Below are 20,892 nucleotides of genomic sequence, written 5' to 3' on the forward strand. Positions count from 1 at the left end.
AGGTACTCCGATAGGTATTTGCATATATTCTTTAATCCTGAGCACCATCCGGAGAATTCCCACGTTACTGATGAGAGGGCTGAGCCTAAGAGATTTAAATGGCTAGAAAGTGGCTGAGCTGAATTTTCAGCCCAATTCTCTTTGATACCATGTCTATGCTCTAATTTTTTCTGTACTGTGTGCGTGATGCTCAGGAAGGCATAACGTCTTGTTTCTTTTTTGTTTTTTACTCTTGTGGTAAGGAATACTTAACCTGAGACCTACCCTCTTAGCAATTTTTTAAATTAATTTTTTTATTGAAGGATAATTGCTTTATAGAAATTTTATTGTTTTCTGTCAAACCTCAATATGAATCAGCCATAGAAGGATATATATCCCCTCCCTTTTGAACCTCCTTCTCATGTCCCTCCCCTCCCACCCTCTAGGTTGATACAGAGCCCCTGTTTGAGTTTCCTGAGCCATACAGCAAATTCCCATTGGCTATCTATTTTACATATGGTAATGTAAGTTTCCATGTTACTCTCTCCATACATCTCACCCTCTCCTCACCTCTCCCCATGGCTGTAAGTCTATTCTCTATGTCTGTTTCTCCACTGCTGCCCTGTAAATAAATTTTTCAGTGCCATTTTTCTATATTCCATATATATGTGTTAGAATATGGTATTTATCTTTCTCTTTCTGACTCCCTTCACTCTGTATAATAGGTTCTATGTTCATCCACCTCATTAGCACTGACTCAAATGTATTCCTTTTTATGGCTGAGTAATATTCCATTGTGTATATGTACCACAACTTCTTTATCTGTTTATCTGTCCACGGACATCTAGGTTGCTTCCATAGCTATTGTAAATAGTGCTGCAATGAACAGTGGGATACATGTGTCTTTTTTGATTTTGGTTTCCTTAGGGTGTATGCCTAGGAGTGGGATTGATGGTTTTATTCCTAGTTTTTTAAGGAATCTCCAACTGTCTTCCATGGTGGCTGTATCAGTTTACATTCCCACCAACAGTACACTGCTTAGAAAATTTTAAGTGATGTTAACCAGAGGCATAATGCTATACAGCAGGTCTCTAGAACTTATTTATCTTGTATAACTGAAATTTCACACCCACTGAATAGCAACTCTCCATTTCCCCACCCCTATCCCCTGACAACCACCGCTCTTCTTTCTGCTTCTGTGATTTTAACTGTTTCGGGTGACTCATCTAAGTGGAATCATGGAGTATTGGCCCTGAGTCTGCCTCATTTCACTTAGCATATCTTCCAGGTTCTTCCGTGTTGTTGTGTATGGCAGGATCTCCTCCATCTTTAAGGCTGAGTAATATTCCTGTGTGTGTGTGTGGGTATCACCTTTTCTTTATCCTCTAATCCGTCATGGGCACTCAGGTTGCTTCTGTGTCTTGGTTATTGTGATTGATGTTAAACTTTAACAAGGAAGGGCAGATTTCTCTTTGAGATCCTGATTTCAATTCCTTTGGATAAATACCAAGCAGTGGGATTGCTGGGTCATATGGTAGTTCTGTGTTTAACTTGTTGAGGAAACTCCATATGGTTTTCCATATGGTTGCGCCATTTTTCATTTCTACCAGTAGCATATAATAGCATCCTATATCTCTGAGTTCTTGCCAACACTTATCTTTTTTTTTTTAATAATAGCAAAGAGCAAACATGACTTATTGACTGAAGAGCCACCACATTCTAATAGATAGGAGATGATATCTCATTGTGGTTTTAACTTGAATTTTCCTCATGATCTGTGATGCTGAACATCTTTTCATATACTTGTTTGTCATTTGTATGTTATCTGTAGAGAAATATTTGTTCAAGTCCTTTGCACATTTTAAATTGGATTTTTTTTTTGCTATTGAGTTGTAGGAATTCTTTTATATTTTGGATATTAACCCCTTAACAGATACATGATTTGCAACTATTTTCTCCCATTCCACAGATTGTCTTTTCACTATTTCCTTTGCTATGAAGAAACTTTTAAATTTGATGTAGTCCCATGTGTGTGTCTTTGCTTTCATTGCTTGTGTTTTTGGTATAATATCCAAGAAAACATTTGACTAATGTCAAAGATTTTCCCATGTGTTTTTCTCAAATAATTTTACAGTTTCAGATCTTGTGTTGAAATATTTATCCATTTTTTATTTTTTGTGTATGATACAAGGATCCACTTTTCATTCTTTTGTGGACATCCAGTTTTCCCAACACCATTTCCTGAAGAGACTGTCTTTTTCTCATTGTGTGTTTTTGGCAACTTTATCTAAGAGCAGTTGACATACATGCCTGGGGTTATTTCTGGGCTTTCTGTTCTAGTCCGTTAGTCTATGTGTCTGTTTTTATGCCAGTACCATACTGTTTTAATTACTCTGGCTTTGTAATATAAACCTGACTACTGAACAGTGCAGGGGTTAAGGATGCTGAACTTCTGTGCAGTCCAAATTCTGGGTATGATTTATAGTTGACCCTCTGACTACATATGGTTCCATGTCCACAGATTCAACTAACTGCATGTTTTGTAGCACTATAATAATTATTATTGAAAAAAATCCTCATATTCATGGACCTGTACAATTTAAACCCATGTTGTTCAAGAGTCATTGTAACTGAAATTTGATGTGATGCTCTCAACTTTGTTCTTCTTTCTCAGAATTGTTTTGGCTATTTGGAGTTCTTCGTAAAAGGTTCCATATGAATTTTAGGATTTTCCCCATTTCTGTAAGAACATGCCATTGGGATTTTGATAGAGATTTGTATTGAATCTGTAGAGCAATTTGGGTAGTATGGACATTTTAAGAATATTAAATATTCTAATTCATGAGCATGGGAGAAATAAAAGGTATCCATATTGGGGAGAAAGAAGTAAAATTATCTGTTTAAAGATCATATGGTCTTGTGTGTTCAAAGCCCTAAAGATTCCACAAAAAAACTATTAGAACAAATTAACAAATTCAGTCAAGTTGCAAGATACAAAATCAACATATTAAAATCAGTTTCTGTTTTCTTTTTTAAATTGAGATATAATTAGCATAACATTGTATTAACTACTTTTCTATATACTAACAGTGAACTCTTCAAAAAGGAAATTAAGAAAACGATTGCATTTAAAATAACGTCAAAAAGAATAAAATATTAGAGCATAAACTTAACCAAGGAAGTGCAAGGCTCATACACTGAAAACTGTTTAATATTGATGAAAGAAATCAAAGAAGACATGAATAGATGGTAACACTTCTTTCAGTTTCTTTGGTGGATATTTGTATCTTTCTTCTTCCGCTGTGTAGTCATCATTGCGTGCCTGCTTAGCAGTGTTCGACTCTTTGCAACCCTGTGGACTATAGTCCGCCAGATTCCTTTATGGAATTTTTCCAGGCAGGAATACCGGAGTGGGTTGCCAGGGATCTTCTCAACCCAGGGACTGAACCTGAGTCCCTTACATCTCCTGCGTTGGCAGGCAGGTTCTTGACCACTGTGCCGCCTAGGAAGCCCTGTGTAGTCCATCACCTCTTAGAATTACATTTTAGACACTGTACGTGGTACTAGAAAAATGTAACTAACTTCAGACCTCTGGAATCCCATTTGGTGTTACTATAAAGATGACTAAGGAAAAGTAAGCCACTTCTTGGACTGCTGTACTTCCACTGATATACTTACAAGGTGATAGGGAAGAGAGGAGCCTGCACCCGAGCTCTAATGGAGGCAGATTAGGGTAAGCAATCATGCTGTAGCAATCATACTTGGGGTTTGATTTTAGGCCTCAACCTGTATTACTTACCTCTTTAGTTTGGGGCTGACAGTGTTACCTTTCTGGACCACTTTCCTCATCTATAGGGGAGAGATGTAATGCTTACCTTGCCGTGTTGTAGTAAGGATTCAGTGAGGCACCTGATGATGACCTGGTGTGGATTGGGTGCTGCCCCTCTCCATTCTTACTTGCTGACACTTCCAATTATAATAAAGTGAGGTTACAGTAAGCCAAAAAAGTAAATTAGATCAGGGTCAGCATTCATTTTCATGCAACTCCATTGTATATAATATACTTACCAGTAGCATATATGACATTCATAATAATGATACTGTATTCATATCTTATTAGAGATTTCTTGCTTCACTTATACATTTGACACTGAACTATTATCTTGACCACTGGAGGCAAATATGAAACAGAAAAATGAGAGACACTGTTCTCAAGCCTCAGTCTGCAGCTGAACCCTGGGGGTCCCACAGCGTCCACCTGGGGAGCTTGTGCAGAAGAGAATCCTGTGAACTAGAACCTGGAAGGAAATGTTAACATGCTAACCCCTACGCTTCCTCCAGGAATTGAGTCCTGTCTGCTTCTGTTAACTTGCCTGCCTTTGTTTTTATTTGTCATGTCATTCTTCAGAGCAACATCTTAGGTTTTATACTTTTCACCTCTCCTTACATTTTATTATAAATTTTGCTGCCCAAGGGTGGGCAGTTGTTTTGTTTCATCTGGGTTGTTATAGTTATGTTGATCTCTAAAAAAAAAAAAAAAAAAGGCTTCTGGTTTTGCAGCCCCAATACCTGGAGAAATCCGAGTATATAAAGGCTCAGTTCACCTCTGGTGTGGAGAGAGGCAGCCAGTGTGGCTGGCTGGGATTGTCAGGGTCATAGTTACAACTTCCTGTCATTGCCAGGCTGATTAATGTTCTTTTGAAATGATGGTAATTATCTGATTAATTGAAAGATCCTTCTCATAATAAAGGATTAAAAAAAGTTTAAGGTTTCAATTTTGTAATAACTTTGTCAAATGCTGTCAGTTGATGGCGATAGTCTGTGTTTTAAGTTTTTGTGTGTGTCCTTTTTATTTCAAAGGCTGCTGGGTGTGTGCAGAAAGCAGATAAAATGCTGTGGGTTTTGTTATCTGGTGTAATACTTAAAGTAGAGTGACCATGGTAAGGCATGTTTGGATAGAAATTCTGATGGCAGTGACTTTTCCTCTATCATCCCTATTCAATTCTGAACAACAGGCAGTAGCTTGAAATTCTTGTTTCTATTAGATGAAAACTCACCTTCTTACTGCAGTGTTTTATTTATCTTGGCTTGGCTTTTCCAGTGGTAAACAAATAAGCATTACTGTGTGCAAGAGTTGGACTAAGTTTAAACAGGTTTTTATATTTAGGATTCTTGATTCTACTCATGCTGCTGCTGCTGCTAAGTCGCTTCGGTCGTGTCCGACTCTGTGCGACCCCATAGACGGCAGCCCACCAGGCTCCCCCGTCCCTGGGATTCTCCAGGCAAGAACACTGGAGTGGGTTGCCATTTCCTTCTCCAGTGCATGAAAGTGAAAAGTGAAAGTGAAGTTGCTTAGTTGTGTCCGACCCTCAGTGACCCCATGGACTGCAGCCCACCAGGCTCCTCCGTCCATGGGATTTTCCAGGCAAGAGTACTGGGGTAGGGTGCCATTGCCTTCTCCGGATTCTAGTCATACTATCACATATATTTTAATGCGCTGTTTTCTAAGAAGTTGAAACAGAAATGCTTATAATTGGTGAACCAGGGAATGCTGTGATTGTTTGATGTGTATGTGTATCCGCAGTTGTCCAGTTCCAGAAGTTCTGCGTTTCCTTATAAGATTTGGGACCTGAATGAAAGGCAACAAGAGACTTAGTGAATATAGGTAAATTCCAAAAATAACTTTCGTGTGTTGAAAAGTTTTCAGCAGTTTTACTTTTTGATGAGTAATTCTATGAAAATGGCAAGTTGCATGGGATAGTATAACCATCAGCACGAAGTTCAGGTTATTCCTTAGCTGTTATTTCTTTTTATTTCTTTATTATTTAGCTGTACCGAGTCTTAGTTGCAGCATGCGAAATCTAATTCCCTGACCAGGACTCAAACCCTGGCCCCCTGCATTTCTTAGCCACTGGATCACCAGGGAAGTCCCTGTTCCTTAAAAATTCCCTCACGCTGCCTCTTTGTGGTCAACAACCCCCCGCCCCACCCCGCCCCGTGACCCTTGACAACCACTGATTTGTTCTCCTTCCCTATAATTTGACCTTTTTTAGAATGTGATATAAATGGAATAATATATAGCCTTTTGCTGCTGCTGCTGCTAAGTCCCATCAGTCGTGTCCGACTCTTAGCGACCCCATCGACTGCAGCCTGCCAGGCTCCTCTGTACGTGGGATTTTCCAGGCAAGAGTACTGGAGTGGGGTGCCATTGCCTTCTCCAAATATAGCCTTTTTCCATTCAGCATAGTGCATTTGGGGGCTTCCCAGGTGGCACTAATGGTAAAGAATCCACCTGCAAATGCAGGAGATGTAAGAGACTTGGGTTCGATCCCTGGGTTGCAAAGATCCCCCCTGGAGGAGGGCACGGTAACCCATTTCAGTATTCTTGCCTGGAGAATCCCATGGACAGGGGACCTGGAGGGCTAAGATCTATAGTGTTACAAAGAGTTGAATTCGAATAAAGCGACTTACGGAGAACGCAATGGCACCCCACTCTAGCACTCTTGCCTGGAGAATCCCATGGATGGAGGAGCCTCGTAGGCTGCAGTCCATGGGGTTGCTGAGGGTCAGACACGACTGAGCGACTTCCCTTTCACTTTTTACTTTCATGCATTGGAGAAGGAAATGGCAACCCACTCCAGTGTTCTTGCCTGGAGAATCCCAGGGACGAGGGAGCCTGGTGGGCTGCCGTCTATGTGGTCACACAGAGTTGGACACGACTGATGCGACTTAGCAGCAGCAGCAGCAAAGCAACTTAGTACACCCACATGTATACTGTGTTTGAGATTTCTCTAAGCTGTTTGTGTGTATCAGTTTTTTCCTTTTTATTGAGTAACATTCAGTTCAGTTCAGTCGCTCAGTCGTGTCCGACTCTTTGCGACCCCATGAATTGCAGCACGCCAGGCCTCCCTGTCCATCACCAATTCCTGGAGTTCACTCAGACTCATGTCCATCGAGTCCGTGATGCCATCCAGCCATCTCATCCTCTGTCGTCCCCTTCTCCTCCTGCCCCCAATCCCTCCCAACATCAGAGTCTTTTCCAATGAGTCAACTCTTTGCATGAGATGGCCAAAGTATTCAAGTTTCAGCTTTAGCATCATTCCTTCCAAAGAAATCCCAGGGTTGATCTCCTGTGTGGATTTACCATAATTTGCTTACCTATATACCAATCGAGACATCTGGGCTGGTTCCAGGTTTTGGCAGTTACTAATAAGCCTGCTCTAAACATTCACATACAAGTTTTTATGTGAATTTTGTGAATTTAAGTATCTTTCTTGGATAAACATCTAGGATTGGGATTGTTGAATTGTATGGTAAATGTATAATTAACTTTATAAGAAACTGTCAAACTGTTGGTTTTAAAGTGACTAACATTTTGAACTCATCCCAGTAGCAAAGTATGAATGTCTTTGTTACTCTCCATCTTTCTTAGCACTTGATATCTTTTTTAAAATTTAGCTGTTCTAATAGGTGTGTAATTATCTCATTGTAGCTCTATTTTGCATTTTTCTAATGACTGATGTTGAGCATCTTTTCATGTGCTTATCTGTTTTATTTTCCACAGTGAATTCTGTATTCAAACGTTTTACACATTGAAAAAAAAAGGGTGTTTTCTTATTCTTAAGTGTTCCTTGTGTACTCTAGATAAAAAGTCCTTTCTCAGTTTTGTGACTTGAAAAAAATTTTTTTTCCCACTCTGTGGCTTATCTTTTAATTCTCTTTTTTAGAAAATACTTATTCAGCTTTTTTGACTGCACAGCATGTGGGATCTTAGTTCCCATCTGAGGGATCAAACCCATGGACCCTTCAGTGGAAATGCAGATTCTTAACCACTGGACCACTAGGGAAGTCCCTTTTTTAATCCTTTTGACAAAGCCCTTTGCAAAGCAAAATATTTTAAATTTTGAGTCCAGTTTATCCATACTTCTTTTTGGGGTCATACTTTTAATGCTATACTTAAGAACTATTTTCTTGATCCATGTTAGGAAAAAAATTTCTTCCTTGTTTTCCCATAAAAGTTTTATGGTTTTAGGCATCACATTTAGATCTGTAATCCATTATCAGTTAATTTTTGTATAAGATGTAGAATATATGGCAAGAGTTTTTTTTTCTTGGGGGGGAGGGGGCATTATATATGTTCAGCTACGGGCTTCTATCGGAGAAGGCGATGGCACCCCACCCCAGTACTCTCGCCTGGAAAATCCCATGGGCGGAGGAGCCTGGTAGGCTGCAGTCCATGGGGTCTCGAAGAGTCAGACACGACTGAGCGACTTCCTTTCACTTTTCACTTCCATGCATTGGAGAAGGAAATGGCAACCTGCTCCAGTGTTCTTGCCTGGAGAATCCCAGGGACGGGGGAGCCTGGCGGGCTGCCATCTATGGGGTCGCACAGAGTCGGACACGACTGAAGTGACTTAGCAGCAGCATGGGCTTCTGTGCTGGCTCATTGGTAAAGAGTACACCTGTGACTCAGGAGATGCAGGTTTGATCCCTGGGTCAGGAGGATCCCCTGGACAGGGAATGGCAGCCCACTCCAGTATTCTTGCCTGGGAAATTCTGTGGACAGAGGAGCCTGGCAGGCTGCAGTCCATGGGATACAACTTAGTGGCTACACGACGGCGATGACAACATGCATGTTCAATTATTCCAGTACCAGTCATTGAAAAAATTATCCATTTAACCACCTTGACATCCTTGTTCAAATTGATTGTATTTCTGTGCTTTTGTTTCTGGTCTGTCCATTCTGTCCCATTGATATACATGTGTCAGTTCTTTGATAACACCATACTTTGCTGATTACCATAACTTTATATATATATATAAAAAAAAGCCTCAGAATCAAGTCCTGGAAATCCCCCAACTTTTTTTATTTTCAAAATTGCTTTGGCTTTCTGGTTCCTTTGCCTTCCCATATGAATTTTAAAATCTGCTTGTTTGATTGCTGCAAAAATTTCTCCTAGGCATTTGTAAAGAAGTTGTATTGATTCTGTAATACAATTTCTGTATATCAATTTGTGGCAATTGACATCTTAATATTGAATCTTTCAATCTATGCACATGATGTATCCCTCCCTTTATTTTTTATTTCTCTTATATCAATGTTTTATAAATTTTCAGCATACAGGTACTGGATATTTTTAAAGTATTAATCATCTAAATATTTTAGAGAGTGCTATTATAAATGGTAGTTTAAAACATTTTTTATATCTTAATTGCTTATTATTACTTATAGAAATACTAATTTTTGCATTTCTACTTGTTTCCTATGGTCATAGTAAATTTTATTTACTAGTTTTAGGAACTGCTTATGAGTATGGGCTTCCCTGGAGGCTCAGATGGTAAAGCGTCTGCCTGCAATGGGGGAGACCTGGGTTCAGTCCCTGGGTTAGGAAGATCTCCTGGAGAAGGAAATGGTAGCCCACTCTAGTACTCTTGCCTGGAAAATCCCATGGATGGAGGAGCCTGGCAGACACAGTCCCATGGGGTCACAGAGATGGACATGACTGAGTGACTTCACTATGAGTATTTCTTGATATATATATATATATATATATATATTTTTTTTTTTAATTCAGGCAATCATCTTTTCTACAGATGAGAACAGTTTTACTGCTTCTCTTCAATCTGTTGCCTTTTCCTTTTCCATCTTATTGTACCTGTTAGAACTTAGAGATGTTAGAAAGAAATGGTGAGAGCAGATAGCATTATATTAACCCCCGATTTTAGAGGAAAGCATCCAGAGTGTTATCAAGTTTGATGTTAGCTCTAGGGATATTTTTGTAGATATCCTTTACTAGGTTAAGATTCTCTTTCTGCTGTTGACATAACTTTTAAAAAGTTATGCATGGGTGTTGAATTTTGTTATGTGCCTTTTTCTGCATCTACTAATATAATCAGAGTTTTTCACTAGTCTCTTACTAGGGTGAATTCCATTTATTTTTAGAATGCTAAAGTAGGCTTGTATTATTGGAATGAACCTCAGCTAATTATGAAATGATATGTTTGTATATGGTATGTATGAATTAATACATATTTGCATATGCTATGTGTACGTGTGTGCTGAGTCACTCAGTCGTGTCCAACTCTCTGACTCCATGGACTAAAGCCCTCCAGGTTCTTCTGTCCATGGAATTTCCCAGGCATGAACACTGAAGTGGGTTGCCGTGTCCTCCTCCAGGGGATCTGCCCGACCCAGAGATTGAACCTGCATCTCTGGCGTCTCCTGCATTGGCAGGTGGATTCTTTACCACTGTGCCACCTGGAAAGCTATGTTTGTGTATACATACATATATATGATATGCTGGTATTTTCTTGAGGATTTTTGAATCTATATTCATGAAGATACTTATACTTTTCTTGATGTCTGTCTGGGTTTAGTCTCAGTGTAATGCTAGACTCAAAATGAGTTTGAATGCGTTCTTTCCTCTTCCATTTTCTGGAAGAGCTACTGTGAAACTGATACAATGTCTTCCTTGAGTACTTGGTAGAATTTCTAAGTGAAACCATCTGAGCCTCGAGTTCTTTTTGTTGGAAGGATTTTAATTGTAAATTTTATTTTAAAAATTATTTATTTTAATTGGAGAATAATTACTTTCTGGTATTAGTTGTAGGCCTATTCAGGTCATCTGTTTGTTTCAGTTTGATATTTTGTGTCTTTCAAGGAATTATCTGTTTTATAAGTTGTTGTATTAATGCTGTTCATAGTGTCCCTTATTATCCTCTTAATGTTTGCAGGGTTTGTAGTGATACTATCTCTTCCATTCCTGTTATTGGTAATCGTGTCTTTCTTTCATTCTTTGTAAATCTGCATAGAGATTTATATCTCAGTCTGATGAGAAAGATCAAATCTGATAAAAATCAACTTTATTGGTCTTTGCAGAGAGTTGGCTTTTTGTTTCATTGATTTTTTTTTCTGCTATGTGTGTGTGTGTTGTCAATGTCATTAATTTTTTCTCTTGCCTTTATTGTTTCACTTTTTTTCTGCTTGTTTTTGATGTAATGTGCCAGGTTTTGAACCCAGGTCTCCTGTACTGCAGGCAGATTCCTTACTGCAGGCAGATTCCTTACTGTCTGAGCCACCAGGGAAGCCCAAGGTGGAAGCTTATATTAATGATTTTAAACTTTCTTATATAAGCTTTTAATGATACCATTTACCCTCATTAAACTTTGGCAGAATCCAACAGATTTTGATGTAATTTCATTTTATTCAAAATATATTCTAATTTCCCTGGAGACTTCCCTTTTTGACCTGAGGATTATTTAGAAATGTGTTGTTTAATTTCCAAATATTTGGGCATTTTCCAGTTATCTTTCTGTTATTGTTTTTAGTTTAATTCTGCTGTGGTCAGAAAACATACTTTGTAGCATTTAATTTCTTTTTAATTTGTTTATTTTGTGGCCCAAGATGAATGTTCATCTTCACTTGAAAGAATAGGAATTTGGATGTTGGAGTATATTAAAAATGTCAAGTCAAATTGGTTGGTAGTATTGTTTACTTCTACATTTTTTTAAAATCAATTTTTTCATATACTTTTTTCATAAGTTTCTGAGAAGTATTGAAGTCTCCCAGTATATTTGTGGATATATTTATTCCTCTTTTCTGTTCTGTCAGCTTTTGCTTTATGTATTTTGATATTCTGTTGTTAGATGAATAATCAAGTTTTTTTTTTAATGTCTCCTTGTTGAATTGATGCTTTTGTCATCATGAAATGTTCCTTTTTAATCCTTATTGCTTTGGTTCTGATACCTTCTTTGCCTAATATTAATATAGCTACTCAAGCTTTCTTTTGATTTAAATTTGCATGAGATGTTTTTATTTCTTTTGACTTTTAACTCACCTATATCTTTGTATTTAATGTGAGTTTTTGTAGACCAAGTATACTTTGGGTCTTTGGTATTATTGTTGCATTTCCTCACACTTAATCCTTTAGTGTGTGTGTTTAAACCATTTTCACTTAACATAATTACTGATATAGTTGGATTTAGGTGTACCATTGTATTATTTTCTGTTTTTTTTTTTCCCTTCTCTGGTATCTCTTCCTGTCTTTTTTTTTTGGTATGATTTGAAATTTTAGTATGTTGTCAATTGCTTTTTTGACTCTATTTTATTCATAGGGTTTAAAAAAATTACCCAGTGTACATAACTGACTTTTGCAGTCTACTTTACACATCTTTATCCTTCCTACCTACACAGTGCTAGAGTTTTTGCTTTATGTATCATACATATTTTTAAAAGCTTTGAGAAGAAAAATAATCTATTTACCCTGTTATTTATTATTTCTCTGGGTCCTTCTTCGTTCCTGGTATTTCCCTTTGACACGAAGGACTTCCCTTAAGCATTTCTTTTATTGTTAGCCTGCTGGCGACAGATTCTTTTGTCTGAGAATGTCTTAATTTTGATTTCATTCCTGAAGTGTATGCTCACTGAATCTGCAGAGGTGGGCTGATTAATTCTTTTCCTTTAGTACTCCAACAGTGTTCCACTGTCTTCTGCCCTCCGTGGTTTCTCATGAGAAATCCACAGTCATTTGGATCCTTAACCGTGTTTAATGGTCTTTTTTCCCTCTGATTGCTTTCAGCCATTTGCTTACAATGTGTCTGGATATGATTTTGAGTTTATCTTTTTTGAGGTTCATTTGGCTTAAAGAATCTGTAAATTAGTGTTTCACCAGGTTTAGGGTTCTGTCTACCATTATTCCTTCATATATTTTTTCTGCACCCTGATCATTCTCCTCCCCTTCCAGGAATCCAGTAACACACATGTATAACCTTTTGAGTTTTGTCTCACATGTCCTTGAAATGCTGTTCCTTAAAAAAAAAAAAAAAAAAAACAATCTTCTTCAGACTGGTTAATTTCTGTTGATTTATCTTCAGGTCCACTGACACTTTCCCTGTTCATCTCTGTGTTGCTAGTGAGACAATCCGCTGAGTTTTTAGATTTCAAAATTTTAGTGTGAGTGCTTTACAAATTTCTAACTTTTTGCACTTGCGTCAAAATAAAAATGGGAAAAATTTAATACTTACTCTTTCTTTTTTATGATTGCTTGATTTCTATGGAGACCTTTCCCTTTTGTTTCAGGAGTGTGTTGTTCATGTTTACCACAGTTATAATTGCTTTTAAAAGAATCTTCATTAATTTTAAGATCATCTTAGACTGGTCCCTATTGTGTGTTGTTTTCCTTGTGAATGGGTCAGAATTTCCTAGTGTTTTGTATGTTGAATGAGTTTGGACTGTATACTGGACTTTCTGAGTATTGTTTTCTGAGACTCTGAGTCTTGTTGAAGGTCCCCCAAGAACGCTGACTTCGTTTCTTTGTTCGGGCAGGCAGTCGGCCCACTTCGGTTTGTGCCGTCTCGGTGGGTGGCTTTCCCAGTGTCAGCCCTGTTCTCCAGCCACTTGCTCTGCTGCTTTGGATCCACTTCATGCATTCCTCACTCTGGGTTTCATTTCAGACGCGGGTGAGGGTTTAGATCACGGCTTAATTCTCAACGCTTCTGTTGAGTTTCTTCGTGTCTGTGTCACAGAGTGCACAGTTGGAAGGCATTGGGGCTTGTGTTGGTTTAGACACAGTATTAGAGGACCCCCTTCTCCAGATCTCTCCTCACTGGGTTTCCCCCAGGACTCTCTGACTCACAGGGGTCTGTTTTCCTATATATGTTGGGGAAAACAAAGGCTAGTGTTTCAGTTTGCTTCCCTTGCTGTGGCATAGTTCTGCCCATTTGGGCTGCCCTAGGGAATAGAGCAGTGGGGGTTGAGTGGAGTGGGAGGTCTGGGGGAAGTCCGAGACAGAGAGAGAAATGCTGATACCGTCACATTCTTCAGACCACTCGGGTTCATTTGCTCAGTTCCTTTGAGTCAAGTGATGGGTTTTCTCTCTAGATCTTAATGCTTGAGTCATAGCTGTGGCAGAACTGCATGGCTGGGACTGCAGCTGGTTTCTGGGTAGGACAGGGAAAAAAGGACGGATTCCCTCCATACCCTCCTGTTTGCAGGAGTACCTTTCCCAAGTTCTCTGTAGAGAGAGGACTTTCTGATGGAGTTCGTTGCTGTTGTTGCCATTTGTACCTGCCATGTAGTTCTGGGAGTCAGGTTCAGCCTTGAGTCAAATCAGGAATGTAAAGAAGAGGGGTAAAATCTGGAAACCACCATTGAACTGGTTCTTTAGGGTTTCGCTTCCCTCCCTAAATCACCTGCTCCTGTTTATTTCTCAGAGTTTTCAAGTGGCTGCATTTTGTGTTTTGCCCAGAGTTTTCAGAAGAGAATGTAAAGGTATTTCTCCATCTTGGGGTGGTATAAAGAAACCAAAATAGCGTTTTTAAAAATTATTATTTGATTTGGCAATAATAAAACACACATTATAGAAAGTCTGGGAGGTACAAAATTAAGGGAAAAACTACCCGTTTTACTGTAACTTAAAATTAAGTACTCCTGGCATTTTTATGTATACTGATTCTCACTTTTTAACAAAATTTGGCTGTGTGGAGTCTTAACTGCTGCACTCAGGGTCTTCATTGTGTTGTGAAGGGTTTTTTGCTACAGTGCTTTCTAGCTGTGGCCTGGGGGCTCCAGAGCATGAGGACTCAATAGTTACAGCGTGGACATGAGGTGCTCCGTGGCATGTGGGATTTCGACTCCCATACCAGGGACTGAACCTGTATCCCCTGCATTGCAAGGCGGATTCTTAACCACTGGACCAGCACGGAAGTCCTCAATTCTCACTTTTTTTTTTTTTGCCCATCTCTTTATTATTTTTTAATTTTTTATTTTATTTTATTTTCATTTTACTTTATTTTACTTTACAATACTGTATTGGTTTTGCCATACATTGACATGAATCCACCACGGGTGTACATGCGATCCCAAACATGAACCCCCCTCCCACCTCCCTCCCCGCAACATCCCTCTGGGTCATCCCCGTGCACCAGCCCCAAGCATGCTGTATCCTGCATCGGACATAGACTGGTGATTCAATTCTTACATGATAGTATACATGTTTCAATGCCATTCTCCCAAATCATCCCACCCTCTCCCTCTCCCTCTGAGTCCAAAAGTCCGCTGTACACATCTGTGTCTTTTTTGCTGTCTTGCATACAAGGTCGTCATTGCCATCTTTCTAAATTCCATATATATGTGTTAGTATACTGTATTGGTGTTTTTCTTTCTGGCTTACTTCACTCTGTATAATCGGCTCCAGTTTCATCCGTCTCAACAGAACTGATTCAAATGTCTTCTTTTTAATGGCTGAGTAATACTCCATTGTGTATATGTACCACAGCTTTCTTATCCATTCCTCTGCTGATGGACATCTAGGTTGTTTCCATGTCCTGGCTATTATAAACAGTGCTGCGATGAACATTGGGGTACATGTGTCTCTTTCAATTCTGGTTTCCTCAGTGTGTATGCCCAGCAGTGGGATTGCTGGGGTGATCACATCAAGTAACAATTTTGTGTCTTGCTTTTTTCCACTTATTACAGAGGAAACTTGTTCTGTGTTATTAAAATTATACTTACGATGATTTTATGAGTTAATTGAATAAATACACTATTGTTTATTCGGGCATCTCTCTGTTGTTGGAAGGTTTTTTGCCAAATATTTGCTCCCATAAAATTGCTGTGATTAACATCTCTGTGGATAAACATTTCCCTAATTTTAGATTGTTCTTTAGGCTATCTTTCCAGATACATAATTACTAAGTCAAAGGGTATGAATGTTTTTAAGAGATTTGCTGCATAATTCTAAATTGTGTAACACCATCATCTTAGCAACATGTAGGGTTGATCAAAGAGTTTTCCTGTAAGATGTTACGGGCTCTTTGGCCAACCCAATACTGTCCCACTGGCAGTGTGTCAGAGGGCCCAGTTCCTAGCAATGGAGGCTTTGCTTCATAATCTTTTAGAAGCCCTTATCTTCCATCCCCTGGATCCCTTGAATGTAATCAGGAATCTGCTCACCATAGGAATACATATATGTATATATGTATGCATATATGTTTGTTATAGCTGTATTCAATTTATTTTCCATAGATTTCCCTCCTACAGTAGATTATGAACCATGCACACTGAAAGTGTTTATTTTATATCCCCAGAACCCAATACATGCATGCCAGCACTTTAAGAAACACTGGCTAATTGAATTAATGCATATCTGTAGGAATAAATGCGTTCCTCTGAAATGCTCTTGCTTCTGCTTGTTTTTAATGTTCCAGTGACTTAGAGGAACATCTTACTTTTTATTGTTTGTTTCCATGCCTGTGTGTCTGTTACTGGTGCTGGTGGGCAGTGATGTATATGGAGTGCTGTCTTAGCACTGCTACATTATGAATGACAGTTCTTGATTCACAGGATTAAAATGGATATAGGTTCATGTGGCTTGACCAGTTATTTCAGACTCTGATACATGACAACAAAACACAAGTCTTGGTGTATGTTGTGTTAACTAATGTTGTGTACTGTGCAGTAAGTAAATGCTTTTTTGTCTTTGTTTTTTTCTTCATTTCTTTCCCTGTCCTTTGAAGGTTCTACATTTTGTGCCTATAAAAACTTTAATATATATGATTGAAATTATTTTGCTATTGGTCAGTTAAAGAACTCTGAGAACCATTTGGTTTCACTCTTAGAAAGTAAAAACAGATTAAAAATGATAAAATACCATAAGTGGTTTTTTGAGGAAGGGCATTTGAGGTAATAAAATTTTTCATCTATAAAAATATTGCCTGAGCTTTCTGCTTTTTTCTCTCCCCCTAATTCTCTAGGATGTACCCAAACTCAGTTAAATCTGGATTTTAATGGTTTCCAAATAGGTGCTCACTGTAAAGTGAACAGGCCATGAAATAAAGTGTAGGCAAATAGGTACGGCAGAATATAAAGTAGAAATAAAAGTGAGGCAGACCCTCACTCGATTATCAATTATATGTACTCTCTTTGGATCCTAACCCATTAATGTGGACTGACACGTCAGAATTGTCCTTGTCAGTTTCACCTTTTTGTTCCTGGCCGTGTTTTCCATTTTTCCCTATCACTAAGCATCCTTTTATGTCCTACAAGCACCACCATGGGGCAAACACCCACCTTTTTCTTTTCCCACTTAATGAAATATTTGTTCTAGTTTCAAATTGCCTTTAGGTGATCCTGAATTCTGACATGCTATCTCTGGCTCTCAAGATGAGTTAGGGTTTAGAATCTGACAGCTGGTTTGGCCTGTATCATTCATTCATTCAAAAAAAATTACTGGGTGTCTGTTATGTGCCGGGTGTAGTATAGACATGGCGTATACACGTGATAAGACACAGTGTCTGCGCTTAATGGACCTCATGTGGCGACCAAGTCAAGAGGCACCTGCCGATCACAGGACTGTGAAAGGTACCAGGATAAGAGTGACTGCGTGGTTCTTTGAGGGCATCTACAGTAACCTTGGGCCTCCCAGGTGGCTCAGTGGGTAAATAATCTGCCTGCAATGCAGGAGATGAAGGCAGACGCAAGTTCAAAGATCCCCTGGAGGAGGGCATGGGGACCCACTCCAGTACTCTTGCCTGGAGAATCCCATGGACAGAGGAGCCTGGAGGGCTACAGTTCGTAGGGTTGCAAAGAGTCGGACACGACTGAAACAACTGAGCATGCCCGCATGCAGAGCAACCTTGGTGAATCAGGAATCATTTCTGGGAGGCAGTGAGAACTTCAGCTGTTGATGTTATTGATTTATCATCTGGGATATAAAAAATCCTTCTGTGCTTTTGGATACGGGTGTTTGGCTCTCACCCCTGGGTTTCCAAGTCAGTCCTTATGACTCTATACCTTACTACTCAAGCAATCTGTCCTTTCTCTTTCTGGCATTACATCTTTAACACCATGAAGCATCCAAAGAACTCTTCTTGGAATCTGTGATGAAATCCATAAGGCACATTTATTCAGGGCCCCAGGCTTTCTCCCCTCCCTCTCTGGATCCTTGGGCCAACTGGGAACAGTCTTGCCATCCATGTTTCCCAAGAGCTGTTTGCCAGAAAGAGTGCTGGAGGAGGCAGGTGGTTAAGGTGAGGTTGTGTGTGGCCTGGCTAACTCTTTGGCTATTGACAAACTGTTATTTAAATTTCTCAGAGGCAAAAGAGGGAACTGTTGTTAGCAATTTCAAACAGAGGAAAAAGTGTTGTCGCTAGAGAAATGATAATTTAAAACGTACTGTTTTCCCTTTTGGAGCTCATCCTGGTAGCTGTGTGTGTTTTCTCTTCTCAGCTGGGTGAATGACACTCTGTCAGCTTCCAGCAAATCGGGATGAGTCTCTTGGCTCCAGTCCCCAGGTTATGGCTGAGTCACTGCAAGCACCACGTTGGCTACACATTCTCTCCTTGAACCATACACAACTATAGGAATTCACATTTTAAAAAAAACACCCAAATCTCTTGGTCTTATATATCACTTTACAAATAGATTGAGTGTAATTTTTTTGAGGGGGAATACATTTAAACAGAATATATTTATTGTTTGTTATAGTCACTGGTGGTATAGGTTTTAAGATTTTTTAATTGAAGTATAGTTAATTAACCATGTTGTGTTAGTTTCAAGTGTACAGCAAAATTATTCAGTTATATTATATATATATACACTTATTTAGATTCTTTTCCATTATGGGTTATTATAAGATATTGAATGTAGTTCCATGTTCTGTACAGTGAGTAGGTCCTTGCTTACCCATTTTATATATAGAACTGTGTATATGTTGGCCACCTGATGTGAAGAGCTGACTGATTGGAAAAGACCCCTATGCTGGGAAAGATTGTGGGCAGGAGGAGGGGACGACAGAGGATTGAGAAGGTATTGGATGGCATCACCGACTCAATGGACATGAGTTTGGGCGAACTCAGGGAGATAGTGAAGGACAGGGAAGCCTGGCGTGCTGCAGTTCATGGGTTCACAAAGTGTCAGACATGACTCTGCGACTGAACAGCAATGTGTATGTTAATCCCAAACTCTTTAGATCTGGATTGTTTGGGTTCAAATCTGGTTCCACGTAACTTTGTTAAGTCACTTAGTCTTGTGTCTTGTGTAAAATGGGAATGGTGATAATCACTTTCTGTAAGAATTAAATAAATTTATATACATGCATGCATGCATGGGTGTACTTAGTCATGTCCTCTCTTTGCAACCCCATGAACTATATATAGCCCACCAGGCTCTTCTGTCCATGGGATTTTTCCAGGTAAGAATACTAGAGTGGGTTACCATATCCTGTTCCAGGGGATCTTCCCAACCCAGGATTTGAACCATGTCGCTGGAGTCTCCTGCATTGGCAGGTGAATTCTTCACCACTATGCTACCTGGGAAGGCCCCAAGTTTATATACATAGAGCATTTAAAACAGTACCTGGCATGGGAAAAGTACTAAAGTGCTATTGGAAGTCATTAAAAATGAACAACACTGAATTATATGGCATCAGAGAATAACAGAAGTAGGAATTGATTAGGGTTTTTGCTAAAGATCTGCATAGCCATTGAAGATTGCTTTGTGTGGCATGTACAAATTAAAAGAAATGTCAGCAGTTTCTGTATTCACTGTATTGTGGCATTTTCCATCTACTCTGCCCTCCCTGATCCATATCCAAGGGAGAATTTTGGTCCCCTTGGACATATCTCATTCTTTTATCATGGTTAGTTATCATATAAGTTAATTTAAATCACCCTTGGGATTACTAGTCCAATGGTAGCCTCTGGCAGCCTTTTTAAAAGTGTCTCATCTTAAATAGGTTTCATAAATAAAGCTTGTTTATCAGAGTCTGGGTGTTTGTTTTTTTTTTTTAACTCTTTCATGTTATTTATTTACTTGTTATTTCTTAGGAGTGCTTTTTTTGTTTGAATTTTGTTTTGTGAATGGAGTTTCTCCCTTTGTTTATAACATTGCTTTGAAATGCTTTCTGTCCTGCTTTTTCCTGTTTCATTTCTTACCAATTTGAGGAAATTTTTTCTTTCATTTAGCAATAAAATGAAAGGCTTGAAGTGCATTTAAGCAGCTTCCACATTGTCTTATTCCTGTTTGCATTAGAGCAGTGAGTGAATCTCAAGTTCAAGGACAATTGCTGCATAGCCTACATGTGTGCAGCTTTAAAAGCAATAGAAGGGGTCATTTTCGTTTGGTGAAGTTTGACTCTAGTTCTCCTATCAACAAAAATCCTTTAAAGTCACTAGGGTAGGCTCTTCTCTGAGTGCTTTGCTATATATATGGATTCATAATCCGTGATAAAGCTTTGTCATCAGTCCGTCTCATTATAAATGTTGCCTAAAAGTTCCTCTTAGAGGAACTTTTTTATTATAGCTCACTTCACTCTCTATTCAGGGAAGACCTTGACATGTGCCCTTTAATTGGCTTAAACATAGCTCATCTCCAAGTTAATAAACCTTTCCAGAAATGCCCTTCCCATAACACATATGGAAAATTTTACTTAAATGATAGAAGGACGCTTAGGGGAAAACAGTATCTAGCTGCCACTATTACGACATTTTTGGTAAAAGGTCGCTAGCATCTGCTAGTCTCATGCTTTCTTAACATATGAAGCTCACGATTTACTTATAAACACATTTCCCCAATGTTTTCAGATACTTTTCCTCAACATATATAGTATTCTTCAGTGTCTCCCTTGGTGTGAACTTTTCCTATTGAGTCTCCTAAATTTTACACCCTTTTTATTGATCTGGCAGCTTTGAACACACTCAGCTTGTTTGGAGTGCTCCTTGTTTCTTCTAGTTTTTCTTTCTTTTCTGAAATTCTGTGTAGATATTGTTGAGTTATGAGATACCGAGTGGGTTGTAAAACTCAAAAGTGGCTTTGTTTTGTTCCATTTACCTCAGCTAACAGTTCTTAGGTGCCTATGCTGTGCCATGTTGAAGATGCCCAAGTGTATATGGTGGGTACATGCTTTTGAAAATGAA

This window comes from Budorcas taxicolor, chromosome 5 (genome assembly GCF_023091745.1).
Source record: "Budorcas taxicolor isolate Tak-1 chromosome 5, Takin1.1, whole genome shotgun sequence".
NCBI classification, from domain to species: Eukaryota; Metazoa; Chordata; class Mammalia; order Artiodactyla; family Bovidae; genus Budorcas; species Budorcas taxicolor.